This window comes from Ranitomeya imitator, chromosome 4 (genome assembly GCF_032444005.1).
Source record: "Ranitomeya imitator isolate aRanImi1 chromosome 4, aRanImi1.pri, whole genome shotgun sequence".
Taxonomy (NCBI): domain Eukaryota; kingdom Metazoa; phylum Chordata; class Amphibia; order Anura; family Dendrobatidae; genus Ranitomeya; species Ranitomeya imitator.
In genome coordinates, this window is record NC_091285.1 from 582,286,550 (window position 1) to 582,302,266 (window position 15,717).

Genomic DNA, 15,717 nt, shown 5'->3' on the forward strand with positions numbered 1-15,717 from the left:
GCAAATAAGCAGGCGCAGGAGTAAGCACACCATCAAACTCAAGATCATTCAGAGCTTCCGCCCCTTGGAACATGGCCTCTGGCTCTAGGGGGGTAGGCGCCGAATCTTCAAACCAGCACCGTTGTAACATGTTACGATGCAAATTACGGGTTGGCCCCCCTGTCCCCACCGGTTCGACCTCGTACACTGGAATCTCAGGGTTCACCTGTTTTTTTATCAGATACGGTATCGCCTCCCATCGGTCACTCAGCTTTCCTGACCGTCGTTTTGTCCTCACCAACACTCTGTCCCCCGGAGAGAACAGCTCTGTTTGTACAGGTCGCGTGTCCTTATGGACCACCTGTCGAAGGCGGTCGCCCACCACCTGATGCACCACCCTCAACCGCCGCCGATGCTCTCGTACCCACTCGGATGCAGTCCGAAGGGGGGCGGAGGAGGGATCTGGCATGTTCAAATCCTCAATGTCTCGGCCAGGTCTACCAAACATCAACATGTGTGGTGAGTAACCAGTAGTACTGTGCACCCTGTTATTGTAAGCCCACATCAATTCGGGGAGATACTCAGGCCAGCATGTCTGTTGCTGACTCTCTAAGGACCTCAACATTTGCAACAGGGTCCGATTAAAACGCTCACACGCCCCGTTACCCTGAGGGTGGTAAGGCGTTGTTCTCGACTGCTCGATACCATAGAGCTGGTGCAACTCTTTCATCAGCGTCCCCTGAAAGCAGGCCCCTTGATCTGAATGTATTCTCTGTGGACACCCGAACACTTGGAAGAAATGTCGGCACACTGCCTCAGCCGCCGACTTGGCCGTCTGATCTCTTGTCGGCACCGCTACAGCATACTTGGTAAAGTGATCTGTCATCACCAGGCAATAGGAGTACCCTGACGTAGAGTACCCTATCAACACGTAGTCAATCATGAGTAGCTCCAGTGGAGCTGAAGTCTTAATAGACTGTGTGGGAGCCCGCTGCTCAGGGCTTTTGTTGAGCCCACAAATTCGGCACTGCCGACACGCGTCGGCCACCATCCCTCCCAACTCAGGGCAGTAGAGGACTCGCTGCAACCACTGAAGTGTCTTTTCACTTCCAAAATGGGCCCCCTTCTCATGCGCCTCACGAGCGACCACTGGCCCCATCCCCACAGGAATTATCAGTTGGTACCGATGCTGCAGCTCCGATGGCAGGTACACCTTACGATACAAAAGACCTTGCTCCACACACAATTTATCCCATTGTCGAAGGAGTTTCATTCCTTCCATGGACAACTGAGCCTTGTCCTCTGCACTGGGCCAGGCCTTGTTTTGTACCCAACGGCGCACAAGTGCAATGTCCGGACACTCATCCTGGACTCTTGTCCAATCTGAGGGTGTTTTACCCAGGACACAGGGCATCCCGGTGGCCGCCCCACTTGAGTGTACCACACTTTGGAAGATAGGTATCTGCCCCAAAGCTGGAGTTTCAGTATCCTCAAGTTGTTCGTCAACATCTTCCCCGGATGACCCAAGGGGCACCCTTGACAATGCATCTGCATTGCCGTTCTCTCGACCAGAGCGAAATTTAATGCGGTAATTGAACTTGGCCAGTCTGGCGACCCACCGCTGCTCAACGCCCCCAGTTTTGCATTCTCTAAGTGAGCTAGCGGGTTGTTATCTGTCATGACTAGCACCTCAGCCCCTGTTAGATACTCGGCGAAGCGTTCTGTCATTGCCCACACCAGGGCCAGCAATTCCAGCCGGAATGAGCTGTAGTTAGCCGGATTTCGCTCGGAGTCTCTTAAAGATCTGCTGCCATAAGAAATCACTCGTTCTCGGCCGTCCTGCACCTGTGCTAGTACTGCCCCCAACCCATGAAGACTACCATCGGTATACAACAAAAAAGGGGTGTCAAACCGGGCGTAGGCCAGCAATGGGGCACTCGTTAGGGCGGTTTTCACTCCATCAAATGCCTTTTTCTGTAGGGGCCCCCATGGAATGGGGCGATTTCGAGGACCCAGCGCTGTCCCTCTCAAAAGTTCATTCAAGGGACTCACCACTTGTGAGAATTTAGGCACAAACCGCCGATAGTATCCTGCTAGGCCCAGGAAGGCCCGCACTTCTCGCAGGTCACAAGGAGGTGGCCACTCTTGTACCGCCTTAATCTTACTGGCTAAAGGTAGTACCCCGTCCGGGGTCACCAGATGCCCCAAATATTCAATCTGGTTTCGTAACAGTTGACATTTTTTTGGCTTTATTTTCAGGCCGTAGCTCTTGAGAACTTGACGCAGCTTCTCCAGATGATCTTCAAATGAGGTTCCGAACACCACAATGTCGTCTAGATATATCAGGACTGATTCAAAATTTAGATCGCCCAAGCAATGTTCCATCAGGCGTTGGAAGGTTCCTGGGGCGGTAGCGAGGCCAAAGGGCATCCGGTTGAACTCAAAGAGCCCCATTGGCAAGACAAACGCCGTCTTGGCCCGATCTTTTTCAGCCATTGGGACCTGCCAGTACCCGCTTGCCAAATCCAACGTTGAGAAATACTTAGCCCGACCCAGGGCCGACAGGGATTCTTCAATACGGGGTAAAGGATATGCGTCCCGTACGGTGTGGGCATTCAATTTCCGATAGTCCACACAAAATCGGAGTGTCCCATCCTTCTTGCGGACCAAGACTACAGGGGCCTACCTGTACACCCTCTTACACCCTGCAGGAGGTTGACTGATCATAAGTAGGCAGCATCATGCAGTGGAGAAAAGAACACGCCCTCCTCTCTTCACCGATCTCTGCAGCTACTATATTGAGATACAGCAGAGCTAATTTATGTATCATTAGAAACGTTTCCAGATCTCATCTCACAGTGCTGTCAGTGCTCACCCTCTCCCACACTGACTTTCATGAGATGAGATCTAGTAGGTTTTGCAATAATACATAACTCAGCTCTGCTACAGGCTAACACGCTATTATCCTCTACATAACCCTTATTCAGCTGGGACCCCCTGCTGCAAACAGGTAATTAAAGTGGGTTATCTGATGGATCACAGACACGAATTCCAGTAATAGCTTGTAGAAGAATGTGGATGGCCACAGTTTTATGGCCCTTGCATCCCTATTACAAAGAACTGCAAACAGACTGCTGTGAGTTCTGTTGTTCCCTTTCCAGATTATGAATGTTATTTTTTTTTAATGAACAGCAAGGGTCCCACAGTTATGACAGACATATTTATGACAAAGTGGCGAGCAGAATGCATTGACATTAGGCGGTCGCCGCATCAAGTCCCAAAATGAAATCTGACAGATGGACGACAATATATATGCTATGTTTCCCATCTATGGAAATATAAAATCATATAAAATCATAATAGGAAATATGGCATTAATATCTCCCTCCTAGGTCCTCCAGGATATCCTGAAAGTTGCAGATGTCTTAATTTGTGGACCCTAGCCACATCCCATGATCGGCCTCCATATGAGCTCATCGAAGAGCGTTATGTGGAGCCATACGCTATCAGTAACGGGTGTCCAATCAACCTTTATAAACGATTGGTGGGGGAAGATACTGTAGTTCCTTTTGTGATTGCGGACTTTAGCGTGACTGTACCAGGGTATGTGTAATATATATTTTGCATGTGTGGCACCCCTAGGGGTATTTGCCACAAAAATAGTTACTGACAGTAAGTACAAATACTAAAATAGCAAGACTGCACTACCACCTCCGGCCAGAAGGGGGAGCTCCAGAGACTCCCCTTGATCCATTCTGGTCTGAGAGAAGAACTGGCAGTTGGGCTAAGGAGCTGAAAGTGAGAGGTCATACAGTTGAATATCTAACAGCCCTGTGACTGTTACCAGGCCTAAATCACCGGCCTGAGGAGAAGAGGGATAGAGAAAAAGGACATTGTGAAAACCGGGTAGCATTAATCACTACCCAGAACAGGCGCAAAGACGGATACCGGATCCGTGGCTGTATTCATTATATATAATACAGCAACCGGAAAAACGTGAGGTGATATCAGCTTCACTAGGGTCGGATGCAGCAACAGACACAGAGTTCAGCGGTACTCCCAGAGGGGGTAAACCGATAAAAGGACTCGGGTTGCCCGTCGAACCAGGACCCGGAGGGGACAGATTGGGCCGGCAGCCAGTTCACATACAGCAGCAGGGCCACACAGAAATTGCGCACAATAAGAGGCGAAGACCCCGGCAGGGTCAAAGTAACTCAGAGTTCCCATACAGACTCCGGTGACAGGACTGGTTGTAAATCCTTTTATGTTAAAGTAAACTGGTTAAACGTTTCAGTGCCTCAGTCTTTCATTTGGACAATAGCGATCTATCCAGGATCGGGATCGTCACCGCTGGGAGAACCTGCTGCTGATCAAGTAAGTGCCTGTCCCCTCACGATACCCCTTACACTGTGCATTGCCTGAGGCCACAGCACCGGGTCAAGCCACCCGTGACATCCCCCTCAAGAGACAGACTCCATTGGTCCGGTGCTGGGTATCCCGGTCTCCTGGGCGTCACAATTGGCGTCACGAACAGGATCTAGCCAGCCCGTATACCGGGTATTGTGTGCCGTGATTGGAGCCCAAAACTGTGAAAACTGGGATGAAAAATCTTGAAAAATGACTTTATTAAAGAAAAATCCATTCCCCATTGAAAACTATTGAAAGTGACTTTTCCCCATTGGTTATAATGGAGTAAAGATGGCCGCCATCCCCTGAGGTAATCACTTCATAACCGTTAGGCACGAGACTGTTAATTGAGCTACGCCATCACCTGAGCCTCAGTCTAACTGAAAAACAGCAGCAGGGGGCGTGTCATTGTGGGCGGCACCAAGCTGAGCGCTCTGACATCAGAGCAAGGGGAAAATCGATCCTGCTGCACAGCGGAACGAATCTACACTATCCCGACGGAAGCGGAGGACCGGAAGGGTCCGGATTAACTAAGGGGGCACAGTATGTCGCAGCACGGAGACGCCGCAGCACTCGGCAACGCTAATGCAGCTGAAAGACAGAGTGTCAATAGAGAGTCCGGCAGCGCAGCGGTGCAAGGAGTGGCGCCCATCATGCCGGTGCTGATGCCATATACCCCGGGTGGCCCATGGCTTCCAATGTATGAAGGTGAGCCTAATACCCTTGACGATTTCAGAGAAAAGATGCTGGCCCATTTTGACATGTTCCCTGTGGGTGAAGTTCAGCGTGTTAGTCTCCTGATGATGCAGTTAAGTGGCCATGCTAAGCGAGAAGTCACAGCATGGGCAGCTGATCTAAAAGGCACTGTTGAACGCATATTTGCTGGATTAAAAGCTACATTTGAAACCACGGCCAGCAGCAAAGCTAAAATACGATTCTTTAGTTGCAAACAAAAAGCTAATGAGGGCGTGAGAGACTTTGCCTTAAACCTCCAGGAAGCCCTTAAATCACTTACACTGGCTGAACCCATTTTTAACACCGGAGCGGATAAACTGCTAAGAGATCAATTTATTGAGGGACTCTACACCCCTTCTCACCGGGGGCATGTGAGCATGCTTGTTTTTAAGAACCCTGAATTGACATTTGCCCAATTAAAGGAGAGCGCTATACGTCTCCAGCTGGCAGAAGCACCTCGGGATCAGGAGCCTGCGCAACTCATGGCAGAGGCTCCTCAACAACATGGAGTACCAGTGACATCAGCTATGTCCGGGGCCATTGCTAAGCCCCTGGGGCCCAGTACTAATGAGGCTCTTCAACAAAAGCTTGACTCTTTAGCTGATGTTGTTGCTTCAATGGCTAAAACCATGCAGGAGATGAGAGGACCCAAGATGGAGTTGGCAAACTGTAGAGAGGATGTTCCATGGATGAGACCCCGGAGATACCCGACATGGAGAGGACGACCCCGCGACCGCTAGCAACCGGATGGACAGCCCATTTGCCGCCGTTGCCAGCAGCCGGGCCACTTTGCACGAGATTGTGATTTAAACGGGAATCCCCTGGGAATGCGGGCCGCTTCGCAGGAATGAACTTTCAAGGCCCAACACCCTGGCACGACAGGTACATCGGAGGACGACCCATTATCCCTATCGTGCTGGACGGAATTCCCCTCAACGCTTTGCTGGACACAGGTTCCCAGATTTCATCTATACCGTATATCCTTTATAAGAGGTACTGGGCTGATGCAGATATTGATAAAGGGCCCTCTGATGTTGAACTAGATATATGGGCCAGTAATGGTAAGTTGGTACCGAAACTAGGATTCAGGGAGATGACCATAAAGATTGGTAAAGTAGAACTGAAGAAACAGGGTATAATTGTTGTTGATGTTGACCGGCGGAACTGTGAACCAACTGTATTGATAGGAATGAATGTGTTAGAGAACTGCTTTTCCGAAGTCATTTCTGTCTTACAGCAAATTGCTGAAACTGCCCAATCCTGCCAGCAGAGCGTTCTCCGGAGGGAAATAAAAGTATTGATGTTAAGGCAACAGGTAGAAGTTGCAGCTGGAGAAATCGGCAGTGTGAGGGTAAGTGATCCAACGTCTATTGTAATCCCACCAAAAACAGAAATGCTGGTATGGTGTAGAGCAGCCATTGGTACTAAGGGACGAGATTATCAAGCCTTAATAGAACCAGTGTACACCGACAGCAGGCCCACTATACTCACAGCACGAGGGATAGTCGAGGTACACCGGGGACGAGTGCCGGTACGACTTTTGAACTGTGGAGAGGAAGAGGTCACTTTGCCAAGGTATGCTACAATGGCAAAGCTATATAATGTTGACAACAATGCCATCACAACCATTGAGCCCTTAGAACCAACCTGTCAGGTGGAAAGCAATGGCTCAGATGGAGAAATGGAGGATTGGTGCCAACAGCTACACGTGGGCATAAATTCAACACCTACCCATCAAAAACAAGGGGTGTATAGGCTAGTGACGGAATATGAACAAGTCTTCAGTAAACACCCATTGGACTTCGGACGGATAGAAGGGGTAGAACACACAATCCCCACAGGTGACCATCCCCCAATAAAAGAAAGATATAGACCCATACCGCCCGCTCACTATCAATGTGCAAAAGATATGCTGAGGGAAATGAAACAGGCCGGGGTAATAAGAGACAGCTGTAGCCCCTGGGCGGCCCCTCTAGTGATTGTCAAAAAAAAGGACGGAACCATGAGAATGTGCGTAGACTACCGGAAGATTAATAACATCACCCATAAAGACGCCTACCCCTTGCCTAGGATAGAAGAGTCCTTAACTGCTTTGAAATCTGCTAATTATTTTTCCACCTTAGACTTAACAAGCGGGTATTGGCAAGTCCCTGTGGCTGAGAGAGATAAGGAAAAGACGGCATTCACCACACCAATGGGTCTATGTGAATTTAATCGCATGCCGTTCGGACTCTGCAACGCATCCGGTACCTTCCAGCGGCTGATGGAATGCTGCCTCGGACACAAGAACTTCGAGACCGTCCTCCTGTACCTAGATGATGTGATCGTCTACTCAAAGACTTACGAACAACACTTAATAGACCTGGCAGAAGTGTTCGAAGCCTTATCCAGGTATGGCATGAAAGTCAAGCCATCCAAATGTCACCTTCTCAAGCCAAAGGTACAGTACCTGGGACACATCGTGAGTTCGGAGGGAGTAGTACCAGATCCCGAGAAAATAAGCGCCATAAGGGATTGGCCAAGACCTACCAGCGCAAAAGAAGTGAGACAATTCCTGGGATTGGTGGGTTACTATCGCAGATTTATAAAAGGATTTACCAAGTTGGCAGCACCCTTGCAAGACACCTTGGTAGGGCAGACGAAGAAACCTTCAAACCGAAACCCTCCTTTTCAGTGGAACGACGAAAGGGAAGACTCCTTTGAACAACTAAAGAAGGCACTAACCGGAGAAGAGGTTCTGGCATACCCAGATTACCATAAACCTTTCATCCTCTACACCGATGCCAGTAATGTGGGACTAGGAGCGGTGCTGTCACAAAAGCAAGAAGGTCGGGAGAAAGTCATCGCCTTTGCAAGTAGAAAGCTCTGGCCTACTGAAAGAAATTCAGAAAATTACAGCTCCTTCAAATTGGAACTACTGGCAGTAGTTTGGGCTGTGACGGAGCGTTTCAAACACTATCTGGCCGCTGCAGAATTTATTGTCTATACTGACAACAATCCGTTGACCCACCTGGACACAGCCAAATTAGGTGCGTTAGAACAGGGATGGATAGCCCGGTTATCTAATTACAACTTCATAATCAAGTATCGAGCAGGTCGCAAGAATGGAAATGCCGATGCCCTATCCCGGATGCCACACTTGAGAGATGTAGAAGAGGAAACGGGGGAGCTTGAAGAAATTGAACTACCAGCTTTCCATCGTCCCAAGGCAAAACATCATCAGTCAAGTACCTATCAGAAACAACAAGAGGTGAATTTTAATCCGTTAGCACACCATAGATGGGCTGACACCCAAGACAGCAATCCGGCTGTGAAGTTGGTGAAGGAACTGTTGACTGAGCAAAGTGCATATCCCTATGAGGATGCCCCAGAAGAGACGCATCAACTCTGGAAAGAGAGAGGCAAAATGTTCCTGTATCAAGGGAAGCTCTGTAGAAGATACACCAATCCGAAAACACACGAATTGGTTTGGCAGATTATTGTGCCTAAACAAGATGTGAAGATGGTCCTCGAAGCTTACCATAATGGTGCTGGTCACTTCGGTTGGAAAAAGTTAGAAGTACTTCTAAGAGAAAGATTTTATTGGGTCGGGATGAGAAAATCAATCGAACAGTGGTGCAGAAATTGTGGCCCGTGCAACCTCAGAAGAAACGATCAAAAGAACCAAAGAGCACCACTGCAGCCCATAATCACCAAACAACCACTTGAACTTGTAGCCATGGACCACGTGAAGTTGACACCAAGCCGGTCCGGCTATGTCTATGCCTTGACCATCGTGGACCATTATTCACGTTTCTTGGTAGTAGTACCCGTAAAAGATCTGACAGCAAAAACAGCAGCCAAAGCGTTCCAAACGTACTTTTGTAGACCCCATGGATATCCGGAACAGGTTCTCACCGACCAAGGTACAGCCTTTGAATCAGAGAGAATTCTGTAATATGTATGGTTGCAAAAAGATCCGGACGACGGCCTATCATCCACAAACAAACGGCTTATGCGAGAAGATGAACCATATTGTAATAGACCTACTAAAGACTTTACCTGAGACAGAAAGGAATCAATGGCCAGAGAAATTGCCTGACTTGGTGGATCTGTATAATCATGTCCCGGTGAGCTCCACCAACTGCACCCCAGCTTACCTTATGCGTGCAAGACCCGGCCAATTACCAATCGATCTAGAAATGGGAATTCTGAAACCAGACGCAGAAGTTCAAGACTCCAATTGGGATATCATACGGCAAAAGCAGTATCGCCAAGTGCAAGAGAGTGTGGAAAGAAGCCTTCAGCAAACTAGAGAAAGACAAGAGCGAACTTTCAACCAGAATGCTCTAGCGACCCCATTAAGACCGGGTGACCAAGTGCTCAAGAGAAATCGTCGAACCAATAAACTGGACAATCAGTGGGAAGCCGTACCCTACACAGTTTTACCAACAAGAGTGGATAATCCTAAAATGTGTCTCATTAGCAAAAACGGAGGCTTAACATCTGTACTAGTGTCAAGAGACAATCTTAAATTATGTCCGGAAGCATTGAAAGAGCCAGACGTTGTCCAGCCAGAACCAGAAGTTATTCAACCCATACAGGTTCAACCAGTAAAGGAAAAAGAAGAGGAAGTGTATCACACCTGTATAGGAGACTTTCCCAAAACCCTACTAACATACCATGGTGCAGTAGTGGTTCCCATGGTGGCCTTTTACCCAACACTGAACCCAATACCAGAAGTCCCAAGACAGGAAGAGGCTGACCCCGTACTACAGGAGGTTCCAGGCCAGGAAGAACAGATTCCTGGTCAGAGTAATCCCATTCACGGTGGACTTGCCAACTCCATAGTCGTGGAATTATCTTTAGCAGAGCGGGCAGATACTACATCCGCAGTAGACAGTAGTACACCACATGAAGAGACACCGCTATTACGTAGATCACAGCGTAGTACCCAGGGTCAATTACCGGCCAGGTATGCAGATTACCAACTATAAAGCTCATAATGTGAATTGTATATATGTTATGCCGTATATAGTTAAACAGAAAATGTAGTATAGTCATTGCTATCAGTCTGCAACGTTTAAGCCCAGTGCCTACAGAGACTTGTCTGTATGAACTTATTGCATATTCTTGAACTTTTTATCAGCCCGGAGGCACTAAATCAAAGCTCCGGAAAGACTGCTTTTTGAACTTTGCTTTTTGCTCTTTTTGAACTTTCTTTAGACTTTATATTGATAACTCCGTTGGAAAAATGGAACTAAATTCCTGGACACTAAGTACAGTGCCGTTCCTAATACCTTTAAGGATAGAACTGTATTAATGGACGCTATTTGAAGTGACTTTTTACAGAACTCTATTTTTGTTTCCTTGAGTGGTTTTTGTAACTTTTCATTTTTAAGACTCTGTACATATTAATTGTTATTTCAAAATGTTATTGTCCCACAGTCCCGGAGTACTGTTCTTAACTAAGGGGGAATGTGGCACCCCTAGGGGTATTTGCCACAAAAATAGTTACTGACAGTAAGTACAAATACTAAAATAGCAAGACTGCACTACCACCTCCGGCCAGAAGGGGGAGCTCCAGAGACTCCCCTTGATCCATTCTGGTCTGAGAGAAGAAATGGCAGTTGGGCCAAGGAGCTGATAGTGAGAGGTCATACAGTTGAATATCTAACAGCCCTGTGACTGTTACCAGGCCTAAATCACCGGCCTGAGGAGAAGAGGGATAGAGAAAAAGGACATTGTGAAAACCGGGTAGCATTAATCACTACCCAGAACAGGCGCAAAGACGGATACCGGATCCGTGGCTGTATTCATTATATATAATACAGCAACCGGAAAAACGTGAGGTGATATCAGCTTCACTAGGGTCGGATGCAGCAACAGACACAGAGTTCAGCGGTACTCCCAGAGGGGGTAAACCGATAAAAGGACTCGGGTTGCCCGTCGAACCAGGACCCGGAGGGGACAGATTGGGCCGGCAGCCAGTTCACATACAGCAGCAGGGCCACACAGAAATTGCGCACAATAAGAGGCGAAGACCCCGGCAGGGTCAAAGTAACTCAGAGTTCCCATACAGACTCCGGTGACAGGACTGGTTGTAAATCCTTTTATGTTAAAGTAAACTGGTTAAACGTTTCAGTGCCTCAGTCTTTCATTTGGACAATAGCGATCTATCCAGGATCGGGATCGTCACCGCTGGGAGAACCTGCTGCTGATCAAGTAAGTGCCTGTCCCCTCACGATACCCCTTACACTGTGCATTGCCTGAGGCCACAGCACCGGGTCAAGCCACCCGTGACATCCCCCTCAAGAGACAGACTCCATTGGTCCGGTGCTGGGTATCCCGGTCTCCTGGGCGTCACACATGCATTAGAATTAGATATGTATATACTATATACAGTGTGAGCTTCCCAATAACCGGCCTAGTAGTGAAAAGAGCCGCGACATCGTCTGTGACTCGTTTTGAGAAATTGCTACCAGCCGAGAGATCTGCGTGATTCTCCAGCTGTGTTCTTCTGACAAATTGGTAGCAGTGGTGGGAACTCCCTGTTCTTTCCCTGACAGGAGAAGAGAAAGGAAAAAATAAAAACTATGTTTTACTCAGCTTTGTAGCCACTATTCCAGGATGTGGTCCGTTCAACCTGCTCTAACTGGTGAAAAGTCCTCCTTAAGGTCTGCATAAAAAAGTAAGCAGACATTTATAAATTAAAAAAATAAATAAAACTTTGTACTCTGATCCTTGGATAGTCCTAGGTTGGATGTCTCATATTTACTCAAGTGCTTTGACATTTTACAGGTATGCAATCATGGGTCAAAATAATGAAGGTCCATTTTACTTTCAGCAGGGTTTTTTTTAGGATAAGAAAAAAAAAAGTTAGAAATGTTTCCGTTCTACTTTCTCACAGATTTCATTATCTCCATTTGCTTTCATTCAAAAGCGACTTTCATTGTTCACTTCCAGAGGATAAATAAAGATCTGTTCTGTGATGGTCATGTGATGGACACACGCTGGTACAGCGCTCCGTACAGTACAGAGTTTGGTAGAAACCATTGCACCCTTTAAGTCTTAGTGCATGTTTGAAACTGAAAAATCCATAAGATTTCACTCATTTAAATACAATAAGTTAATTCTGTGAATAAAACTGTAAGAAATCTGCCATAGATTTGGCATGATGCAGAGGAAAAGCATGCGAACATCCAGAACAAATCCACCACATATAAATGTGGCCGTTTGGGTGTGAATCAGCATCCCACGCCTGCAATCATGTGTTTATTCTTAATAAGATAGTAAAATATTTGGAAGAATTAGTGTTGCCAGGTAACCCGTCCACTTCACAGTATTACGTCTGCTGCTGATTCCTGCCTCAACATGTGCAGGACTTTTTCTACGTCTTTTAAAGTGTTAATAAAAGTGTATTGTTTCTGCAAACATGTTGGCTCACAATCCTCGTATACACGAAAAACATTTTCTCAGTAAATGCAGAATGGATGTTCCCCATGGTGGGTTGGCATGGAGGACAGCAGGTTCCTCAAAATGGGGGAAAAGTATTTTTATGATTGCATCATGGTAAATAGGTTAAAAGGAATCGTGCTCATAACACAGTAAGGCCAAAAACCAATCACAACAGAGGATATGAATAATTAAATATTTATTTATTAAATGGTATTTATCAAATTATAAAATTCCAAAATTAAAAACCAAGAATAATTCAATAAACATGTATTTAATATAATATATTTAATATACTAGTGCCCATACCTACTTGGCTGCCATCATATATATTTTATATATGTACACACCTGTAAGGACTTAAAAACACCCATTGTGGTTTGACAACACAGTGTTTAGAGATACAACAAAAAAACTAAAAAAAACTCTTTATAAAAAAGTGCAACAATGTGCATATAAAAGAAAGAGCAAAAAATATATATAGCAAAGAAATAGCAAATAAAGTGCAAAAATTGCAAGTGCATTAAGTGCAAACCAATATGTCAATACAGTGCTTATATTTGAATAATATATGAAGTCACTTACTTTTAATTATACGGGAATTTATTATATGGACCGTCAGTTAGGTATGGTGCACCCTGACACGCGTTTCGAACGCACTTTTCCTTCGTCAGGGGAAACTTGGTATAACTAAGTTTGTTTAATTAATTATGGTAAATAGGTTGTAGATCACTTGTCTAAAGGTACCGTCACATTTAGCGACGCTGCAGCGATCTAGACAACGATCCCAATTGTTGCAGCGACGCTGTGTGGTCGCTGGAGAGCTGTCACACAGACAGCTCTCCAGCGACCAACTATGCGCGGCCCTGCGCTTAGTAACCCGATGTTTACCCTGGTTACCAGGGGACTTCGCATAGTTGGTCGCTGGAGAGCTGTCTGTGTGACAGCTCTCCAGCGACCACACAGCGACGCTGCAGCGATCGGGATCGTTGTCTATATCGCTGCAGCGTCGCTAAATGTGACGGTACCTTAAGGAGAGAGAAGACCATTAGCATATGTTCACAAGTGGCATTTTTCCAGCATTTTTTTGTTTTCCTAGTGCATTATTTTTCTCCAAAAACTCTGCATTTTATACTATCAGCAAAGTCAATTTATTGAGCTGCTCTGCTTTTAGTTTTTTACTCCTTAACATGTGAATCCTTTCAGCATTTTTGCATCATTTTTCACCAATTCAAATGAATGGAAATAAATGTAAATAAAAATGCTGCAAAAAATGCATCTATTGTACATAGCCAGCAATTTTTCTACCACCAGTCTGGTTTTTGGGGCAAAAAAAAAATGCTACAAAAACTCAACATGTGAACTTACCTGTCACGACTCTGTTGTCAGGTGACCCAGGACCAGGGACTCCTTCCCTGCCCTTAATGCTGAGGGGGCACCACTAGCTTGCCCTGTTCCCTGGTTTACTTCTGATGGTGAAGACGCCAGGGCCACGTACTTTGCCTTACCTCCTGAATCCACCCTCCGTCTGTACCCCTCCACCACCCAGGAAAGGGGAGTAGCAGTGCACCCGTAGTACACCAACCAGACAAACAAGGTAACACGAACAGAGGAAACGACAAATCACATGCATACAAATATAAACTCAAATTTTACAGAGGAATACACCAGGTAGTGGAGGATGGGGTAAAACCACAATAGGAGAAGAAAGGGAATTATCACACTCACTAAACCAAGCAACAGTCACAGATAAATCCACCAAACGCCTTTTCTCATAACCATCAACTACTATCCTCCTAGCCATGCAGCATAAGCTATCTCTGACGATGTGTATCAGTCAGGACAAAGATTAAATAGGAGATAGGTGTGGTCAACCATGCTCAGCGGAGAGCCCCAGCTCCCATAGCTCTCAACATGGCAGATTAACCCTTGTATTGTCAAAAGAAATTTACACCATTTAAAAAGAAGGTGAAGTTCTTCTGTTCAGCGCAGGAGTAGTAGCAATCAGACGCTGCAGTCTTCTGGTTCCTCTCTGGCGCGGTAACCGTGTGACAAGACCCTTACTGCAGGATGTTCCAGCTGAGGCGAACAATTACAGTAAAATATACAAATAATGCTTCTTGCAATAAACGTTAAAGATCTATATTCAGGATAACAAGGGATGAAAGAACGGAATCTTCAGTGGAAGTGGAGAGTTAAATTGTCAGTCAAAAGGAAAAAACCTCACCCATCCTAGAATGAAGAGGCTGCAGCGCTAATGTATCACTCTCATCTACTGCTAAGGCTAAGGTCATAGGACCATAAATTCTCTCATCTAAGAGAATCGGGTCAATTTTGTTAATGACACTTAGATCGAACTCTGATCAGAGTTTGATCCGCATGTCAGCATAATGTGATCTGATTCTCTCAGATGAGAGAAATGGAGCACGCTGTGAGGAGAAGATGGAGAACAAGATTTCTCCATCTCCTCCATTGTGTGAGTTCATGGAAATCGGAGTGCAGTCAGCTATCATCCTACATGTACATATCATGTTGAATCGGTACATATCATTGGTCTGAATGCTATTGCATAAAAAAATCGGATAACACTTGCAGCCACCGGGGAAACTCCTCGGAACTCCACATCAGTCGGCCCGATGTTGACCCTCTGGCAGCTGCGCCTGGTGCAAATGAAGATTACGAGCCAAGCCCTCTCCTACATCGGTGGACGACCTCACTAATGCTTTTCTGGATGAATTGGCAAAAATTCCCTCAGACACCTCCAAAATCTTGTAGAAAACCTTCCCAGAGAACTAGATGCTGTTATAACTGCAAAGTGACCGACTCACATATTAATGGGTTAAGGGTCATTTAAGCTCCCATAGGTGTAATATGTAGGGGTCCCAATCCTTTTTTCTCACTTAGTGCAGGGTTCTCCTATAGAAGACTAACATCAGGACACAGAGCCCCTCTAGATCAGTTTGGATGATGACTTTCCCCTCTTCTTTCACAGAAAGATAAGTCTGTGCAGAAATCTTCACTTTCTTTTAGTATATAGAATTAACTCATTACTTCGCTCTGCTCGGAGTGACACTTTGTCACATGTCCCTGATGTCACCGTAGGCACTGAGGCAGGTTTGGTAGCTGTCTCCCCACAAACCAGTCAGACAAGTCCTAAGTGTT